This window comes from Capra hircus, chromosome 28 (assembly GCF_001704415.2).
Source record: "Capra hircus breed San Clemente chromosome 28, ASM170441v1, whole genome shotgun sequence".
Classification (NCBI taxonomy): Eukaryota; Metazoa; Chordata; class Mammalia; order Artiodactyla; family Bovidae; genus Capra; species Capra hircus.
In genome coordinates, this window is record NC_030835.1 from 29,903,782 (window position 1) to 29,923,165 (window position 19,384).

The 19,384-nt window shown below is 38.7% G+C and overlaps 1 long non-coding RNA gene across 1 annotated transcript in view; it reads right to left on the minus strand.

Annotated features, from left to right (window-relative positions):
• LOC108634141 overlaps positions 1-18,358 on the minus strand; it is a 126,411-nt gene extending 108,053 nt beyond the window's left edge. The window contains exon 1 of the long non-coding RNA XR_001917393.1: positions 18,286-18,358. This is a non-coding gene — a long non-coding RNA (uncharacterized LOC108634141). The remainder of the gene's footprint in view (positions 1-18,285) is intronic.

Sequence of the window (19,384 nt, forward strand, 5' to 3'; positions counted from 1 at the left end):
TATATGACTCAGCAGTTCCATTCCCAGGTATCAACACAAGAGAAATTAATGTTTCATGCAAAAACTAGTACTTAAATTTGTTCATAGCAGCAAATTCATAACAGCCAAAAAGTGAAAACAATCTGTCTACCAGCAAGTCAATGGATAAATAAAATGTAGTATACATTTATAATGAAACAACACTCAGCAATTAAAAAGGAAAAAGCAGATTAGAGCAAAGAAAATTCTCTATGATTTTATAATGATGGATATATGTCAATATGTAGTTGTTATTATTTAGTTGCTAAGCCATGTCCAACTCTCTGTGACCCCTTGGACTGCAGCATGCCAGGCTTACCTGTCCTCTACTATCTCCCAGAGTTTGCTCAACTTCATGTCTATTAAGTGGGTGATGCTATCTAACCATCTGTCAGTACATATGTGTCCAAACCCAGAGAATGTACAGCACCAAGGATGACCCTATAAACGATGGATAACTCTGGGTGATTACGTGTCAAAACAGGCCCATCCCTGGTAACATTGTACAATGTACAAAAGTACAACGGTACAATACACCAAATTACCATTCTGGTAAGTAATGCTGATAATGCAGGGACACTATAAATGTATGGGAGCAGGAGATATATGAGAAAACTATCTTCCTCTCAATTATGTTGCGAAACTAAAACTTCTCTAAAAAGTAAAATCTTTTTAAAACTACAGAGTTGATAAATTAGATATTTGAGATAACTAAACTGACAATTTTGGGGCCCCAAAATCACTGCAGATGGTGATTGCAGCCATGAAATTAAAAGACACTTACTCCTTGGAAGGAAAGTTATGACCAACCTAGATAGTATATTCAAAAGCAGAGACATTACTTTGCCAACAAAGATCCATCTAGTCAAGGCTATGGTTTTTCCAGTGGTCATGTATGGATGTGAGAGTTGGACTGTGAAGAAAGCTGAGCACTGAGGAATTGATGCTTTTGAACTGTGGTGTTGGAGAAGACTCTTGAGAGTCCCTTGGACTGCAAGGAGATCCAACCAGTCCATTCTGAAGGAGATCAGCCCTGGGATTTCTTTGGAAGGAATGATGCTGAGGCTGAAACTCCAGTACTTTGGCCACCTCATGCAAAGAGTTTACCCATTGGAAAAGACTCTGATGCTGGGAGGGATTGGGGGCAGGAGGAGAAGGGGATGACAGAGGATGAGATGGCTGGATGGCATCACCGATTCGATGGATGTGAATTTGAGTGAACTCTGGGAGTTGGTGATGGACAGGGAGGCTTGGTGTGCTGCAATTCATGGGGTCGCAAAGAGTCAGACACGACTGAGCAACTGAACTGAACCAAACTGAAAACTAAAATGGACTGGAATGGGTGAATTTAGCTCTGATAGATGACCATTATATCTACTACTATGGGCAAGAATCCCTTAGAAGAAATGGACTAGCCATCACAGTCCAAAAGAGAGTCCGAAATGCAGTACTTGGATGCAATCTCAAAAACAACAAAATGATCTCTGTTTGTTTCCAAGGCAAACCACTCAGTACCACAGTAATCCAAGTCTATGCCCTGACCGTAATGCTGAAGAAACTGAAACTGAAAGGTTCTCTGAAGACATACAAGACCTTCTAGAACTAACACCCCAAAAAGATGTCATTTTCATTATAGGGGACTGGAATACAACAGTAGGAAGTCAAGAAACACCTGGAGTAATAAGCAAATTTGGCCCTGGAGTACAGAATGAAGCAAGGCAAAAGCTAATAGAGTTTTGCCAAGAGAATGCACTATTCATAGCAAACACCCTCTTCCAACAACACAAGAGAAGACTCTACACATGGATATCACCAGATGGTCAATACCGAAATCAGATTGATTATATTCTTTGCAGCCAAAGATGAAGAAGTTCTACACAGTCAGCAAAAACAAGACCAGGAGCTGACTGTGGCTCAGATCATGAACTCCTTATTGCCAAATTCAGATTGAAATTGAAGAAGTAGTGAAAACCACTAGATCATTCAGGTATGACCTAAATCAAATGTCTTACAATTATACAGTGAAAGTGAGAATTAGATTCAAGGGATTAGATCTGATAGACAGAGTGCCTGAAGAACTATGGACAGAGGTTTGTAACATTGTACAGGAGGCAGGGATCACGACCATACCCAAGGGTAAGAAGTGCAAAAAGGCAAAATGGTTGTCAGAGGAGGCCTTACAAATAGCTGTGAATAGAAGAGAAGTGAAAGGCAAAGGGGAAAAGGAAAGATATACCCATTTGAATGCAGAGTTCCAAAGAATAGCAAAGAGATATCAGAAAGCCTTCCTCAGTGATCAGTGCAAAGAAATAGAGGAAAACCATAGAATGGGAAAGCCTAGAGATCTCTTCAAGAAAATTAGAGATATCAAGGGAACATTTCATGCAAAGATGGGCTCAGTAAAGGACAGAAATGGTATGAACCTAACAGAAGCAGAAGATATTAAGAAGAGGTAGCAAGAATACACAGAACTGTACAAAAAAGATCTTCATGATCCAGAGAATCACGATGGTGTGATCACTCACCTAGACAGACATCCTGGAATATGAAGTCAAGTGGGCCTTAAGAAGCGTCACTACAAACAAAGCTAGAAGAGGTGATAGAATTCTAGTTGATCTATTTCAAATCCTGCAAGATGATGCTGTGAAAGTGCTGCACTCAATATGCCAGCAAATTTGGAAAACTCAGCAGTGGCCACAGGACTGGAAAAGGTCAGTTTTCATTCCAATCCCAAAGAAAGGCAATGCCAAAGAATGCTCAAACTACCACACAATTGCACTTATCTCACACGCTAGTAAAGTAATGCTCAAAATTCTCCAAGCCAGGCTTCAGCAGTACATGAACCATGAACTTCCAGATGTTCAAGCTGGATTCAGAAAAGACAGAGGAACCAGAGATCAAATTGTCAACATCTGCTGGATCATCAAAAAAGCAAGAGAGTTCCAGAAAAACATTTAATTCTGTTTTATTGACTATGTCAAAGCGTTTGACCGTGTGGACCACAACAAACTGTGGAAAATTCTTAGAGATGGGAATAGCAGACCTCCTGACATGACTCCTGAGAAATCTGTATGCAGGTCAGGAAGAAACAGTTAGAACTGGACATGGAATAACATACTGGTTCCAAATAGGAAAAGGAGTACATCAAGGCTGTATATTGTCATCCTGCTTATATAACTGATATGCAGAGTACATCATGAGAAATGCTGGGCTGGATGAAGCACAAGCTGGAATCAAGATTGCAGGGAGAAATATCAATCACCTCAGATATGCAGATGGCACCACCCTCATGGCAGAAAGTGAAGAAGAACTAAAGAGCCTCTTGATGAAAGTGAGAGAGGAGAGTGAAAAGGTTGGCTGAGAACTCAACATTCAGAAAATTAAGATCATGGCATCTAGTCCCATCATTTCATGGCAAATAGATGAGGAAACAGTGGAAACAGTGTCAGACTTTATTTTGGGGGGCTCCAAAATCATTGCATATGGTGACTGAAGCCATGAAATTAATAGACACTTGTTTTTTGGAAGAAAAGTTATGACCAACCTAGACAGTAAATTGAAAAGCAGAAACATTACTTTGCCGACAAAGTCCATCTAGTCAAAGCTATTTTTTTCCAGTAGTCATGTATGGCTGTGAGAGTTGGACTATAAAGAAAGCTGAAGAATTGGTGCTTTTGAACTTCGGTGTTAGAGAAGACATTTGAGAGTCCCTTGGACTGCAAAGAGATCCAACCAGTCCATCCTAAAGGAAATCAGTCCTGAATACTCATTGGAAGGACTGATACTGAAGCTGAAACTCCAATACTTTTGCTACCTGATCCAAAGAACTGACTCATCTCAAAAGATCCTGATGCTAGGAAAGATCGAAGGCAGGAGGAGAAGGGGATGACAGAGGATGAGATGGTTGGATGGCATCAGCAACTCAATGGACATGAGTTTGAGTAAACTCCGGGAGTTGATGATGGACAGGGAGGCCAGGCGTGCTGCAGTCCATGGGGTCAAAAGTCAGACACAATTGAGCGACTGAACTGAACTGAAACTGACATTATTGTATGTAAAACAAACAATAAGACCAACTGTATAGCACAAGGAACCAAGGAACTATATTCAATATGTTGTAATAGCTTATGGTGCTGGAGAAGATTCTTGAGATTCCCTTGGACAACAAGGAGATCAAACCAGTCAATCCTAAAAGAAACAACCCTGAATATTCACTGGAAGGACTGATGTTGAAACTGAAGCTCCAATACTTTGGCCACCTGAAGCAAAATGCTGACTCACTGAAAAAACCCTGATGCTGGGAATGATTGAGGGCAAGAGGAGATGGAGGAGACAGAGGATGAGATGGTTAGATAGCATCACTGACTCAATGGACATGAGTTTGAGCAAACTCCAGGAGATAGTGAAGGACAGGGAAGCCTGGCATGCAGCAGTTCATGGGGTCACAAAGAGTTAGATTCAACTTAGCAACTAAACAACAGCAACTTGTAATGGAAAAGAATCTTAGAGCATATACACATATATATGTGTAACTGAATCACTTTGCTGTGCACCTGAAACTAATGCAACATTTTAACTATACTTCAATTTTTTTAATGGTTAAAAAACAAAAAAAAATGGTTAACAGCAGGTACACAATAAAGCATTTCTATATGTTTCCATCTTTATTAAGTTCAGAAACTGGCCAAACTAATCCATGATATTATTAAGGATATTAGTTTCTTGTAAAGAAGGGCTAAATTTGGAAATAGTGCATCAAGGGGGCTTTTAGGATCCTAGTAATGTTCTATTTCTTCATGTGTCTAGTGGTTTCATGGAAGTATTCACTTAAAAACTTTTTACTGCATCTAAAATATGTGCATTTTTCTGTAGGCTAGTTATACTTTAAAATAAAAATGCATTTTTAAAAGGGAAAAAAGGAACAAAGTACTGATACATGCTACAATATAGATGAACCTTAAAAATACTATACTAAGTGAAAGAAGTAATATATGAAACATCACTTCTGATTTGATTCCATTTATATGAAATATTTTGAAAAGACAAATCTTTGGAGGCAGAAAGTAAATAGTGGTTACCTGGGCCTGGTGATGGAAATGAGAGTGATTACAAATAGGCATGAAATTTCTATTTGGAGTGATGGAAATGTTCTAAAATTAGACGATCGTGATAGTTGCACAACCTTGAGAATATCCTTTAAAAACTGTACACTTTAAATTGCACAGTTTATGGCATATTAATTATAATCTCAATAAAGTTGTGAAAATACAGATGAAATGGTCAAATTCCTTGAAAAAGACAACTTACCAAATCTAATACATGAAATTGCTACTATATGCAGATAGCATGACTATATATAGTAAAACCTTAAAAAAAAGAAAAAAAAAAAACCTAAGGACTCCACACAAAAACTACTAGATCTAATAAATGAACTCAACAAAGTAGCAGGATACAAGATTAACATTCAAAAATCAATTGCATTTCTTTACACTAATAGTGAAATACCAGAAAAGGAATGTAAAAAATACCTTTTAAAATAGCAATCTCCCCCCACCCTCACCGCCCAAAAAAAGCAATTCCCAGGATGGCATATACCTGGAGAAAACTATAATTCAAAAAGATACATGCACCTCTATGTGTATAGCAGCACTATTCTCAATAGTCAAGACATGGACACAACCTAAATGTCCACTGAGAGATAAATGCATAAAGATGTTGTACAGATATACAATGTAATTCTACTAAATCATAACGTGGAATCTAAAATATGGCACAAATGAACCTATCTACAAAACATAAACAGACTCACAGACTCACAGAACAGCCTTGTGGTTGCCAAGGGGGAGTGGGTGGAGCAGAGATGGACTGGGAGTTTGGGATTAGCAGATGTTTACATATAGGATGAATGAACAACAGGTCTTACTGTACAGCACAGGGAACTATATTCAATAATCCTGTAATAAACAATACTGCAAAAAATATAAAAAAAGAATGTCTACATATACATAACTGAGTCACTTTGTTGTACAGCAGAGATTAGTACAACATTGTAAATCAACTATCCTTCATTAAGATAAATAAAATTTCTTTAAAAAGAAATAGAAAGTCTGAATGAAATTAAAGATCAGTGACACATATCCTTAAGCAAAAACCTTCCCACAAAGAAAATTTCAAGTCAAGCAGCTTGCAGTAAATTCTTCTGAACACTTAAAGAAAAAATAAAACCAATATTACAAACAAAAAACTCACTCAGAGACTAGAGAAGAGGAATATTTTTCAACTCTTTATAAGATTAGCATAACCTTGGAGTTTCCTTCTATCACTAAGATTACTGAGCATTTAATTGTTAAATTTTATATAAAATTTTTTCTGCCTCTGTTGAGATGATTATATGGAGTTTTCTCCTTTATGTAAAAATGATAATATATTATGACAAAAAGCCTTCCCAGGTGGCTCAATAGGAAAGAATTCACCTGCCAGCGCAGGAGGTACAGGAGATATAGGTTCCATCTCAGTTGCGAGGATCCCCTGGAGAAGGGAATGGCAACCTGCTCTAGTATTCTTGCCTGGCGCTTTCCAAAGACAGAGGAGCCTGGCAGGCTACAATCCGTGTGATCACAAAGAGTCGGACACACTGCTGAGTACACGCATACACGTTACGATTAAGTGGAATTTATGCCAAGAATGTAATCTTAGAATAAGAATAAAAATCACAAGTTATAAAAGACTATTAAACTAGACTTTACTAAATTTAAAGAATTTCTGTCCAAAAAAGAAATAACAATTGTTGGCCAGGATATAGGGAAAAGGGAACCCTTGTGCACGGTTGGTGGGAATGTAAATCGGTGCAGCCACTATAGAAAACAGTATGGAGGTTTCTCAAAATTTTTTAAATAACTAGGATATGGATCCACATGATCCAACCTCTCAGTATTTATGCAAAGAAAATGAAAATATTAACTAGAAAAGATATATGCACTCTCATGTCCACTGCAATGTTATTTACAAAGCCAAGATACGGAAACAATCCAGGGATCCATCAGTGGATGAATGGATAGAGAAATTCTTGCCATTTGTGACAACATGAATGAGGGTATTATGCTAAGTGAAATAAGTCAGACAGAGAAAAACAAATATTGTATGATCTCATTTGTATGAGGAACTGAAATTTTAAAAAATAATTAAAAAAAAAAAAACCCACCAAGCTTATAGATACAGAGAAAAGATTCGTGGCTGCCAGAGGTGGTAGTTAGGGAAGGTGGGCAAAATGAGTGAAGGGGGTCAAAAGGTACAAACTTTCTGTTATAAAATAAGTCAGTCATAGGGATGCATGGAAGTCATGCCTGCCGTGTATTTACAGAATAGTGAATAAGCTGATAATACTGTGTCGTATATTTGAAAGTTGCTAACAGAATAAATTTTAAAAGTTCTCATCACAAGAAAAAAAACTGTAACCAAGACTTCCCTGGTGGTTCAGTGGTTGAGAGCCTACATACCAACGCAGGAGATTGATCCCTGGTCTGGGAAGATTCCATATGTCACAGGGTGACTAAGCCCATGAGCCACAGAACCAGAAGCCCAGGCATCTAGAGCCTGTACTCTGCAGCAAAAGAAGTCACCACAACCAGAAGCCTACACACTGCAACGAAGAGAAGCCCCTGCTCACCACTAGAGAAAGCCCCATGGGAAATAGTGAAGATCCCGTAGAGCAAAACAAAAAGGAAACCAAACTGTAACCATGTATGTTAACAAATATTCACCAGACTTATCGTGGTGCTCATTTTGCAACACATAAAACTATAACATTACACACCTGAAACTAACATAATATTTATGTCAATTATACCTCAATTTAAAAAACTAAAAAAAAAAAAGAATGAAAAGACATGGAAACAATCCAGGGAGCCATCAATGGATGAACAGATTAAAGAAAATCTTGCCATTTGTGACAACATGGATGGATATACTAAGGGAAAAAACACTAACCCTAATAAAAACCAGTATAACAACATTAATAGCAAACATACACATTTTTTAAAGATCGCTAGAAATAGTTACTGTGTAATAACAAAAGTTTCAATTAATTAGGAAGATATAATTTCAATATTATATGCATAACTATGACATATATAAATCAAGAACTGAACGTATCACAAAAGGATAAATACACCACCAAGTTAAGCAATTTCAACCTGGCAAATACTACCTCATCCAGTGATATACCATGTTGCCATTATATAACCCTGTTATGATGTGATGAGAAGAGCATTTCACCTTTGTGACCTTCCTCATCAAACCTATAACTCCAATCTATGAGAAAAACATCAGACAAACAGAAATTGAAAGACATTCACAAAACATCTGTTTAGTATTCCTCAAAATTGTCAGTCATCCAAAACATAGAAAGACTAAGAAATTGTCACAGAACAGAGCATACCAGGAGACAAGATGACTACATGCAATCAGGTACCCCGAATGGAATTCTGAAACAGAGTAAAAGACATCAGTGGAAAATGATTGAAATCTAAATGATTCTAGAGTTTAGTTAATTGTAATGTATCAACGTTGGTTTGCTAGTTGTGACAAAGGCACCATGGTAAGTTAAGATGTTAATGCTGGGGGAAACTGGGTAAGAGATATAAAGGAAATCTCTGTACTAAATCTACAAGTTTTATGTAAATCTAAAACTATTCTAAATTGCAAGTTTATTTTTTTAATTTCTATCCATCAAAAGACAACATTTTTAAAAAAAAGACCATTAAGGGAAGGAAAAGACAAAAACTCTGACTGGGAGAAAATATTTGCAATAAATATATCTAATAAAGAACTCAATTCTTTTTTAAAAAACCATACATAATACATACCATATAGTTCAGTTCAATCACTCAGTTGTGTCCAACTCTTTGTGACCACATGAACCATAGCATGCCAGGCCTCCCTGACCATCACCAACTCCCAGAGTTTACCCAAACTCATGTCCATTCAGTCGGAGATGCCATCCAACCACCTCATCCTTGGTCGTCCCCTTCTTCTCCTGCCTTCAATCTTTCCCAACATCAGGGTCTTTTCCAGTGAGTCAGCTCTTCACATCAGGTGGCCAAAATATTGGAGTTTCAGCTTCAGCATCAGTCCTTCCAATGAACACCCAGGACTGATCTCCTTTAGGGTGGACTGGTTGGATCTCCTTGCAGTCCAAGGGACTCTCAAGAGTCTTCTCCAACACCACAGTTCAAAAGCATCAATTCTTCTGCATTCAGCTTTCTTTATAGTCCAACTCTCACATCCATACGTGACTACTGGAAAAACCATAGCCTTGACTAGATGGACCTTTGTTGACAAATTAATGTCTTTGCTTTTTAATATGCTGTCTAGGTTAGTCATAACTTTCCTTGCAAGGAGTAAGCGTCTTTTAATTTCATGGCTGCAATCACCATCTGTAGTGATTTTGGAGCCCCTCAGAATAAACTCTGTTACTGTTTCCACTGTTTCTCCATCTATTTGCCATGAAGTGACGGGACCAGCCCAGGGTTTCTCATGATGTACTCTGCGCGACGGCACAGGAGCAGCCGAGAGGAGCTACCCTACGCCCAAGGTCAGGGACGGTGGCTGAGAGGAGCTACCCTATGTCCAAGGTATGGAGCGGTGGCTGCGCTTTGCTGGAGTAGCCGTGAAGAGATACCCCGCGTCCAAGCTAAGAGAAGCCCAAGTAAGACAGTAGGCGCTGAATGAGGGCATCAGAGGGCAGACAGACTGAAACCACAATCACAGACAACTAGCCTATCTGATCACACTGACCACAGCTTGTCTAACTCAATGAAACTAAGCCATGCCGTGTGGGGCCACCCAGGACGGATGAGTCATGGTGGAGAAGTCTGATACAATGCGGTCCACTGGAGAAGGGAATGGCAAACCACTTCAGGATCCTTGCCTTGAGAACCCCATACCATATAGACATAGACACAAATGTGTAGGGGGAGGGGGGTGGGGCGGTGGTATATGCATGCTCAGTTGCTTCAGTTGTGTCTGACTTTTTGCTATCCCATGGACTGCAGTAGCCAAGCTCCTCTGTCCATGAGATTCTCTAGGCAAGAATACCAGAGTGGGTTGCCATTTCCTCCATATATATACATATATACACATACATACATCCAGTGGTATACCATGGGCAGGGCAATGGGAAAGTACGCCCTGGGTACAGACAACAAAATGGTGTACTGTTTGTAGAGAATGTAAAAGCAATAATTAAACTGACTGAAAGTCATTGTATACTTTATTATCATGACTAGAAATTTCAAACAATGTCAATAAAATGCTCATCTAGAAAAACAAACAAACAAATTTGTTAATGTCCACAGACCTCAAGTAGCCTAAGATCCTGTCAGAGAGTCTATGGGGTAAACAATTGTCATAATAGTATAAAACGTTATTTGCCTTCTCACTGTGTTAACTATGTGCACTGATGATCCAGAAGCAATGGCAAGTAAAACTGCTCACTCCTCAGCACCAGTCAGGGCAGTGTCACAGACTGAACTGGAACATTGTATTCTTCACCACTAAACACAATTAACAACGATAAAAAAACAAAAACCTAGCCTCACTGAAAAATAGCCCTAATGAAACAGTAAACATTTTACTAAATCTTGACCCTTGAGCACTCATCTTTTTTCTGTAATGAAATGGAAAACCAAGCATTTCTGCTGTCTCAGTGGTGCTTCTTTGAATTGTGAGCTGATTTATCCACTTTTAAATGAAAATACCATTTTGACTTGAAAAGATAACTGAAAGACCAGAGTTAATCAGACCTGGTGATTCAGCAGGCATTTTTCTTGAAAATGAACTGAGTCTGGCATTTCAAGGAAAACAACTTAAATATCTGCTCCTAAGATTTGAGCTTTCAAACCAAATCAAACATTGGAAACACTATGAGCTTGAAAGCTTCTGTGAGAGTATAAACTTCTGATGAGATCAGTGGTGATATTAACAAATGTGATATTTTTGCTATTGTAAAACTAAACGCATCAAAATGAAAAACAAACAAAAACTAAATGTGTCAACATTTAGAAAAGCTGCATTAACTCCAGGAAGTAAGCAGTATCTTCCAAATCACCAATGCATAATGCTGTGAAGTCATACACAAGTAAAAGCATTCATTCAGAATGTAAGAAAAGACCAACAGATTTTAATATAACAGTATGCAAAGTTCAATTATGTGATTTCAGGAAACATGAAATTAATGTGTAAGAAACTACTTCCTTTGTCAAGTTTTGGTGGAGTATTAAAGAAGAGTACTACATTATTTTTATTATTAAATAAAATAAAGAGATTATTAAAATGCCTTCTCCAACTACACATTTGTATAAAGCTAGATTTGTTTCATATACATTAACTAAAATGACATATTGCAATAGATTGGATGCAGAAGCATCTATGAGACTCCAGTTGCATAAATGTAAAATGATATCATTCTTATATTAAATTTACCTTTATTTCAGGAAATTATTTTTTATGGATGTTACTATGTATGTTAATATACAGTGGATTTATTATATATATCAGACCTGGTGATTCAGCAGGCATTTTTCTTGAAAATGAACTAAGTGAGTCTGACGATCCAGTATATTTACAGAATAGTAAATATACTTTAAGAAGGAAATTTGCTTTTAAATAATTTACACTTTTTCTCAGTTTTCATTTCTAATAAGGTCAATGTCAATAGATATAATTCACATAAACAAAAGCAAAGTGGGACTTCGCTGGCAGTCCAGTGGTTAAGACCCCCATGCTCCCACTGGCAGGAGCCTGGGTTCTATCCCTGGTTGGGGAACCGAGATCTTACATGCCCTTTGGCAAGACCAAAAAGAAAAAGGCAAAGAACTCAAAAATTTGTAAGAGTGCAATGAAGTCCTGAGACTAAAAAGTTTGAGCACTGCTCTTCTAGAACAACTGCTATTAATATTGTTGAATTTTAGTAATATGTTTAAGCATTAAATTAGCACATATTTATTACTCTCTGTAATGAACACTTATTCTACATGGAAATTCATTCAAAGAACTTTAATTCTTCAGTTAGCTCACTACACACAGACTTGTTACATGCATGTCATTTCAGAGTAAATTCTCAATTCAGAATCATTCAAGCTTACATCATGCAGTTTCTATCTCCACCTCTGTAGTGTTACATATTCCTACTTTCACACAGTGGATTCAAAATAAAATGATAGAACAGTGATCGTAGAGACAAACAGAACTTAAGTACTTTTGTTTAAAATGTAAAACAATGAAATAGCGTAAACTCTTCCGTGTAAATTTTTTGTTAAGAATGAGTTTTAGTTCAAGAAATATTTTGCTAAATTTCAATAATGTCTGTAAGACTGAAATGTCTTCTTTCCAAATTGTCCATTGTTTTTAACCTGAAGAACAAATCAGGAAAATAATTATTTTTGTCATAGAGAGGAGGGGAACAATATCCTCTTAGGGTATCATATACACTTGGTCATCATTGCTACCACAACACTGAATGATAAGATACTGGATATTTTCCCTCCCAAGTTCATTGTCAAAGGCCTTTATTAATGATATCCATAGCACCTATATTTATATGTCCTTTTGTTCTGATCTTTATTCCACCAGAAATTATAACTGTGAGATACATCTATGTTGTTGCAGACACCAGCAGTTCAATTTCTTCAGTTTTCTCAGTCGGGTGTAATTTTTCACAATCTCAATCATGTCAACTCGAGTGAATTCCTCTCAACTCCTTATGCAATTAAGGTGCTCCTTTTCATCTCACAGCACTTTGCAGGTTTGCAACTCGACTAGATCACTTATCACATTGAAGTTAGTCTATTATCTCTTTTAAGTTAGAGAGCTGGGGAACCCCTCTCCTAGCCCAGGGCATGACACATAATAGGATCTTATTTATACTATTCAGGTTTCTCCATCGAAGCAGAACTAATAGGAATATAGCTATATCTATTCATATCTATGTCTACAGCTGTCTATCTGGGCTGTTCTGGTGGCTCAGACAACAAAGAATCTGTGTGCAATGCAGGAGACCTGGGTTCAATCCGTGGGTTGAGAGAAGAGAACACCCCTGGAGAAGAGAAGAGCTATCCACTCCAGTATTCTTGCCTGAAGAATGCCACTAACAGAGGAGCCTGGCAGGCTCAGTCCATGGGGTGGCAAAGAGTGGGACACAACTGCACGACTTGCATTTTATAGCTGTCTGTCTACACACACACACACCTATACAGCTAGAAACCCAGCCAAGCTGATGATGAAGTCTGGAAGCCTAAGAAGGACCCAGATAGCTAATAGCGTAGTTCAAGATCAAATGCCAACAGTCTTAAAACCCAGGAAGAGCCCAGGTTTCATCTCCAAAGGCAGGAAAGAACAGCTATTCGAGTTCGCTCTTATTCAGCCTTTTTGTATTATTTGGGCCTTCTACTAATAGGATGAGGTCCTCCCACATTAGAGAGTAATCTTCTTTACTCAGCCTACTATTCAGCTGTTAAAGTCATGCATAAACATCCTCACAGAAAAACCCAAATAATGTTTAACCAAATATCTGGGCATCCTGTGGCCAAATCAGGCTGACACATAAAATTAACTATCATATTAATTAATGCTTTTCTGTCTGCACTAGTCTTTGCCATCCATATTTCAGAAGAATAAACACATAAAGATCATATTTATAAAGCAGAGTAAAATAAGGCTAATGAGGGGTGTTGAGGATTTGCATTTCACTTCCTCTAAGAGTTCACTTTTTACTTGAGGAATGAGGGATGGGTAAGATTCGGATAAGAGAAGATTGTGTTATTTGGGGGGCAGGATATTATAGACAGAAGAAGCAACTCCAACTCAGAAGGCTCTTTTCCGTTTACATTCAGATCACATTTGTAAAGCAAAGTCTGTGTCTAAAGAAGGGTCCTGAGACTGGTACTCAGATAACTAAGCATACAAGGAGCTAACCAACCTGAGAGAAATCCAAAAATTTCTCTAGTGCTAGAATATCCATTGCTGTTACCCTTAAGGATCAGTCTTGGCTCTGAATTAGTTACCATGGAGACCACCTAAACCTTATGATTTTCCTTAGAGATGTCCAAGGAAACTCAGATACCTATTCAGAAGATATTCTAATACACGGCTTCACACCAAAATGAAGGACTAGGTCCTTTGCAGAAAACAAACGCAATGGTGTTGATGCAAGAACGTGAAAGCTTGTTTCACTGAAAGTGCAAATCTTGCTGAGTAACTATCATCACTATTTGTGTTCTATTTCACTTTTCTGATTTCTCAGTAAAACATGTTTATTTTAGAAAAATACATAAACACACGAACAAGAAACTTAAAATTATCCATAGTCATTTTTCTCCTTTTATGGTGAGAAGAGTATAAAGTAAAACATGAAAGCTTTTTCCTCCTCCCCTCCAATCTCACCAACTCCTTCCCCGAGACAACCATCTTTACTGATTTGATCCTTATCAGCCCTGCCAATTTCTCTCCTGCTTATTCATTCATTTATTGATTCCAGCAAATATCACTGAGTGGACACCCTGGACCAAGACTCTAAACACCAGATTTAAATGCCAGTGACACAGCTGTAAGATCTCTGTTCCCAGGGTTTACATCATAGTGAGAGAACTCACAATAAACCAGTAAAGAAATACATAAACAGAAAAATACCAGCTAGTAATAAATGTTATAAGATGGCATTATTATAGCTAAGATTAAATACGGTGAAGATAAAATCAGCCAAGTGAAGACTGGGGAGATCAGGGAGGGGGGGCAGGGAGGATGCAATTCCTTAAAGAAATACAAAACGGCCAATGTGGCTCCATAACATGGAGGGAGGGAGAGAGTTAGGAGATGCTGTTGAAGACGTGAGCCAGGGAAACATCATGGAGTATGTGACATTATCCTTCCTTTGGGAAGAAGAATGTCAAAAGAATTCAGCCTTTAAGTGCAAGGGGGAAGACACTGAAGAGCTTTAAGAGGGGAGTGATATGCTCTGGTCTATATGCTCTAAATCTTTACTCTGGCTTCACTGTGGAGAATAGACTAAGAGCAAAGATTCCCAACATGAGGTCATGTGGTACACAGACACTCCTAAGAAGTCCGCAAATACAATCAGGGGGTTCATTACCTTAAATGGGAGAAAATTACCGGGCCCGGCCCCATAAAGACATAAAAACTCTCAATATGGTTCTATTTTCGTCTGTGCTCCAATTCCTCTTTTCGAAACATCCTCTCTGGTTTCCAGAGTGCCATAGTGGCAGGATTCCCTGTTTTATAAGCAGGCTCTTCCTTTTTTCTGGTTTTTCCCTTAAGATAGTGTTTAAATCTAAACCCTAGTGGAGGCCCACTAACTTAAAAGGCTTAGATTCAAAGACAAACCTAGTCTTACATCAAGTAACCAGACTGAGAGTGACTTTGGGGTCAGGGTAAGAAGAATCACCAGAACTTGACCTCAGCATGTCCACAGTCCACCCCAACTCATCTCAGAGTCTGGTTCCCTGTGAACGACTGCAGAAGAGTCGCAGATTTTTTTTTTTTAATACCTTATAATAAGACAGGAAAATGGGACATGGGAAGGACACCTTTAGAGGAAGAAGAAATCAAATGGCTCTTGAAACTGTTTACTTAGAAGTATTTCCCAAACATGGGCACTAGTTAAATATACAAATTCCTGTGCTCCACCCTAGACATACTGACTCAAATTATCTATGGGCTGGGCCCCAAAATCACCTCTAGTGATAATAATCAGCCAATTTGGAAAACACTATATATTTGTGGAGAATAATCTAGAATACCCAAGGAACATGATACCTATCCAAGCCTAGACTGAGAAAACACAACCTTACTCCTTTACCCCTCACACAAGGTTTTTGGCTTAAATAATTGTGGGCATTTTCACTGGCATATTATTTAGAAAGGTGACTAGCATATTAATAAATGAAACAATTTATATTCAATAAAACCACTGAGATTTCTGACACTGAAAAAGAGAATGACTTAATTTATCTTCCATTGTACCCTTCAAGATGTAAAATTATTTCTTTTCATGCTGCCAGAACAAGTGGACTCCATTTAGTGTGGCCGAGGACCATACAGTTTATTAAATGATACTTGGAAGCCCTCATAAAAGTGATTAATATATGTGCATTCAATTCAGAGTACAGTCATTTTTGAGACAGTCTATTGTTTCTGTACTCAGAGAACCAACTTTAGTGTGTGTGAGCTTTGTAGGAGAAAGATCTGTTTTTCAAAAGAATCATAGAACATTAGAGAATTAGATTTGGTGATCTCATGCAGCCTCAAGGCTTTAAACCCTATATATATACTGCTAGCTCCAAATTCTATCTCGAGCCCTGACCTCTCCCTGAACCTCAGATTATTATATCCAACTGTTTACATGACATCTACACTTTAATAAGCATTTAAAACTTTACAAACTGAAAGTGAACTTTCAATCTTCCCCACATCCCTCATACTTTTCCACCTCAGTTAATAACATTTTCTCCAGTTGCACAATCACCTTTAATTCTTCTTTCTCTCTCACTCCACATCCAAATCCAAAGAAATCCTTTCTAATTTCCCTTTATAATATATAAATAACCCACCACTTCTCAATACCTTTCCTATAACCACTCCAAGCCACCATGAGCACTCTCCTAGGTAAGTATAGGAGACTTTTAACTGACCCTCTTTGCTTCTACATTTGCCCCCTTCCAACTACTTATAAAACAGCAGCTGAGGGGTTCTTATTTAAGTTTTTACTTATTATGGAAGTTTTCAACAAATACAAAAGAAGGGAGAACACCATAATGAAACCCCACACTTACTCATCATCCAGCTTTGACAGCTTTCAGTGCATGGCCATTCTTGCTTCAGCTTTATCACCACCTATTTTCTGTCTGCCACAATAGAACCCTTGTTCAAACCTTCCAATCACTCAAAATAAAATTCAAGGACTTCCCTCGCGGCCCAGTGGTTAAAGTCTGTGCTCCCAATACAGGGGGCCTGGGTTTGATCCCTGGACAGGGAACCAGTTTCCACATGCTGCAACTAAGAGTTCGCATGCCCCAACTAAGATCAAAGACACTGTGAGCTGCAACTAAGACTCGGCAGAGCCAAAAGAAAAAAAAAATCTTAAAAATATATTTTTAAAAAAAATCAGAATCCTCTAGCAGCGCTCAAGTGTTCTCAGTCTCCCTCACCTGTCTACCCTCACCTGTCACATTAGCTCCCAGCTATCTCTCAATCACATCAGGATGTTCCAGTCTTGGAGGCTTTGTATTTGCTTCCTCTGCCTGGAAGGCACACTCCCCTACTGCTACCTCCCAAAATATTCCCCTGGCAAGCATGTTCCCAGCCTCCCTCAGGTCTTTAGTTTCCTACAGCCTGGTTTCGCTGATTGCCTACACATGCCAAGAATCAAATCAGCCTTTTTGAGTTTTCTACAGATTGACTACTCAGTTGAGTTTGAAAGTCCACACTATTCTCCCCACAGCTACTCATCCATCCACAAGTATGCAGATGGGAAGGTCCATCCAGTGACCTCTACCCGATGAGACGCAACTATCCTTTGTTCTCTAGCTGATCTTCCCTACCCAGGGATCGAACGGAAGTCTCCTGCATTGCAGGCAGATTCTTTACCAACTGAGCTATCAGGGAAGCCCTTGTAAAAAGGCACTCTCATCCTTTCCCTGGGTGACTGATATGCTCCCCATCACACTTAGACCAACTGGTGATCAATATACATACTGATTTAAAGAACCACTACATCCAATTCTTCCTGAAGGTTAAAGCAACTCACTTGTCAGCCACAATAAGAACTCTGAATTTTATTCTTAGTGCTGCACTACAACACGGTAAGAGTTCAAGAAATGCTCTTTATTATTAAAGCTGACTTTAACAAATAAAAATCGGTGGTCAATATACTTCATGACACTGAACTATACACTTTCAAAGTGATTTGAAAGTTAAGTTTCATGTCGCGCGTATTGTCTGACAACAAAAACACAAAATCCACATTGGACTCTTCAAGGGACTAGAAGCAGGCACTTAAGCTTCACTAGGCTTGGAGGCTCCCACCACTCCGCCCCCAACTCCCATCTGCACCTCAGAGATCCAGGTGAGCAGAGCTAGAGGCCTGAGGCCAGCTACCTCCCTCTCTACACTGCCTCAGGCGATGAGCCCGGGCTTTGAGTGTGGGCCCTGTGTGTTTATTTACTCGTACATGCATTCGTTCAGGTATTAACTCACCACTTGTGACTCAGTACCCAGGGGAAAGCGGTCGCAGGTCAGCTATGAAGCAGTCGCGTCTGCAGGAGCAAAGCCATCCTTCCCGACATCCTCTGGGTGGGCGTGGTGCCTTCTGGGAGAGGTCTTCCCGCCTGGCACCGCACCTGCATGGCGCTCTGCCTTGCCTCACTAGTATCCCTGCCCGTGGGCAGGGTCTGGAGGACACCTCCCCTAATCTTGCTCTCGCATGAAGCTGTAATTCCTTTCTTATATTGCCCAGGCCTCCTAATTTAGGTCCCAAGGCACGGCGGCCAGCCCCATCATTCTACAACATATAAGCCTCATTCCTTAATAATGGCCCTTCCCTACATCATTTTAGCCTCTCCTTGGACTCCCTGGCTTTCTTAAAGCATTCTTAACATTTTTTTTAGAGATTTGGATGTGGCAAGCCTGGTGGTAAGTGATTTACATCCATTGTCTGATTAAATTTGTAATAGAATTTTAACTGGTAAGTAATTTCACAGGAAGAGTTGATGGTAATCATTGTTCAGGTTTCTGCAATACTGACAGTAGTCTTAGAAAAATGAGAGATGGAGAGGGAGGGAAGGAAGGAAGGAAAGAAGGAAGGTCATTAGAGCTAAAATTTTTCATAAAATGTGTATGATGAGAGGATTGAATCAAATTCTATGACAAGTATTTGCATAATGTTATTTTGACAAAATGTTGAAATGTGGTGTGGACTGCAGTACAGAGCAAGGAATGTGTAACTTCTTGAACAAGTACACCTGAAGAATACCCAATGAGTAGACAGTGATTGGTTAATACTGAATAGTACCTATGGGCTAGTCACCAGACTAAATGCTTTATCTGCTTTAATCCCATTTAATCCTCCCTGAGACTCTATAGGTTTATTATAATTCCTATCTCCTTTACAAATTAGGAAGCTGAGGCATTTATTAGTTAAATAACTTATGCAGTCCACAACTAGTAATCAATAGAAATGGAACTTAGACTCTAACAGATTCCTATCAATGCACTTAATTACCTGGCCTACTATCTCAACAGTAACTTGACTGGAGCACTCCGTGCTTGTACACTATCAATTATTTATAATTTGGAT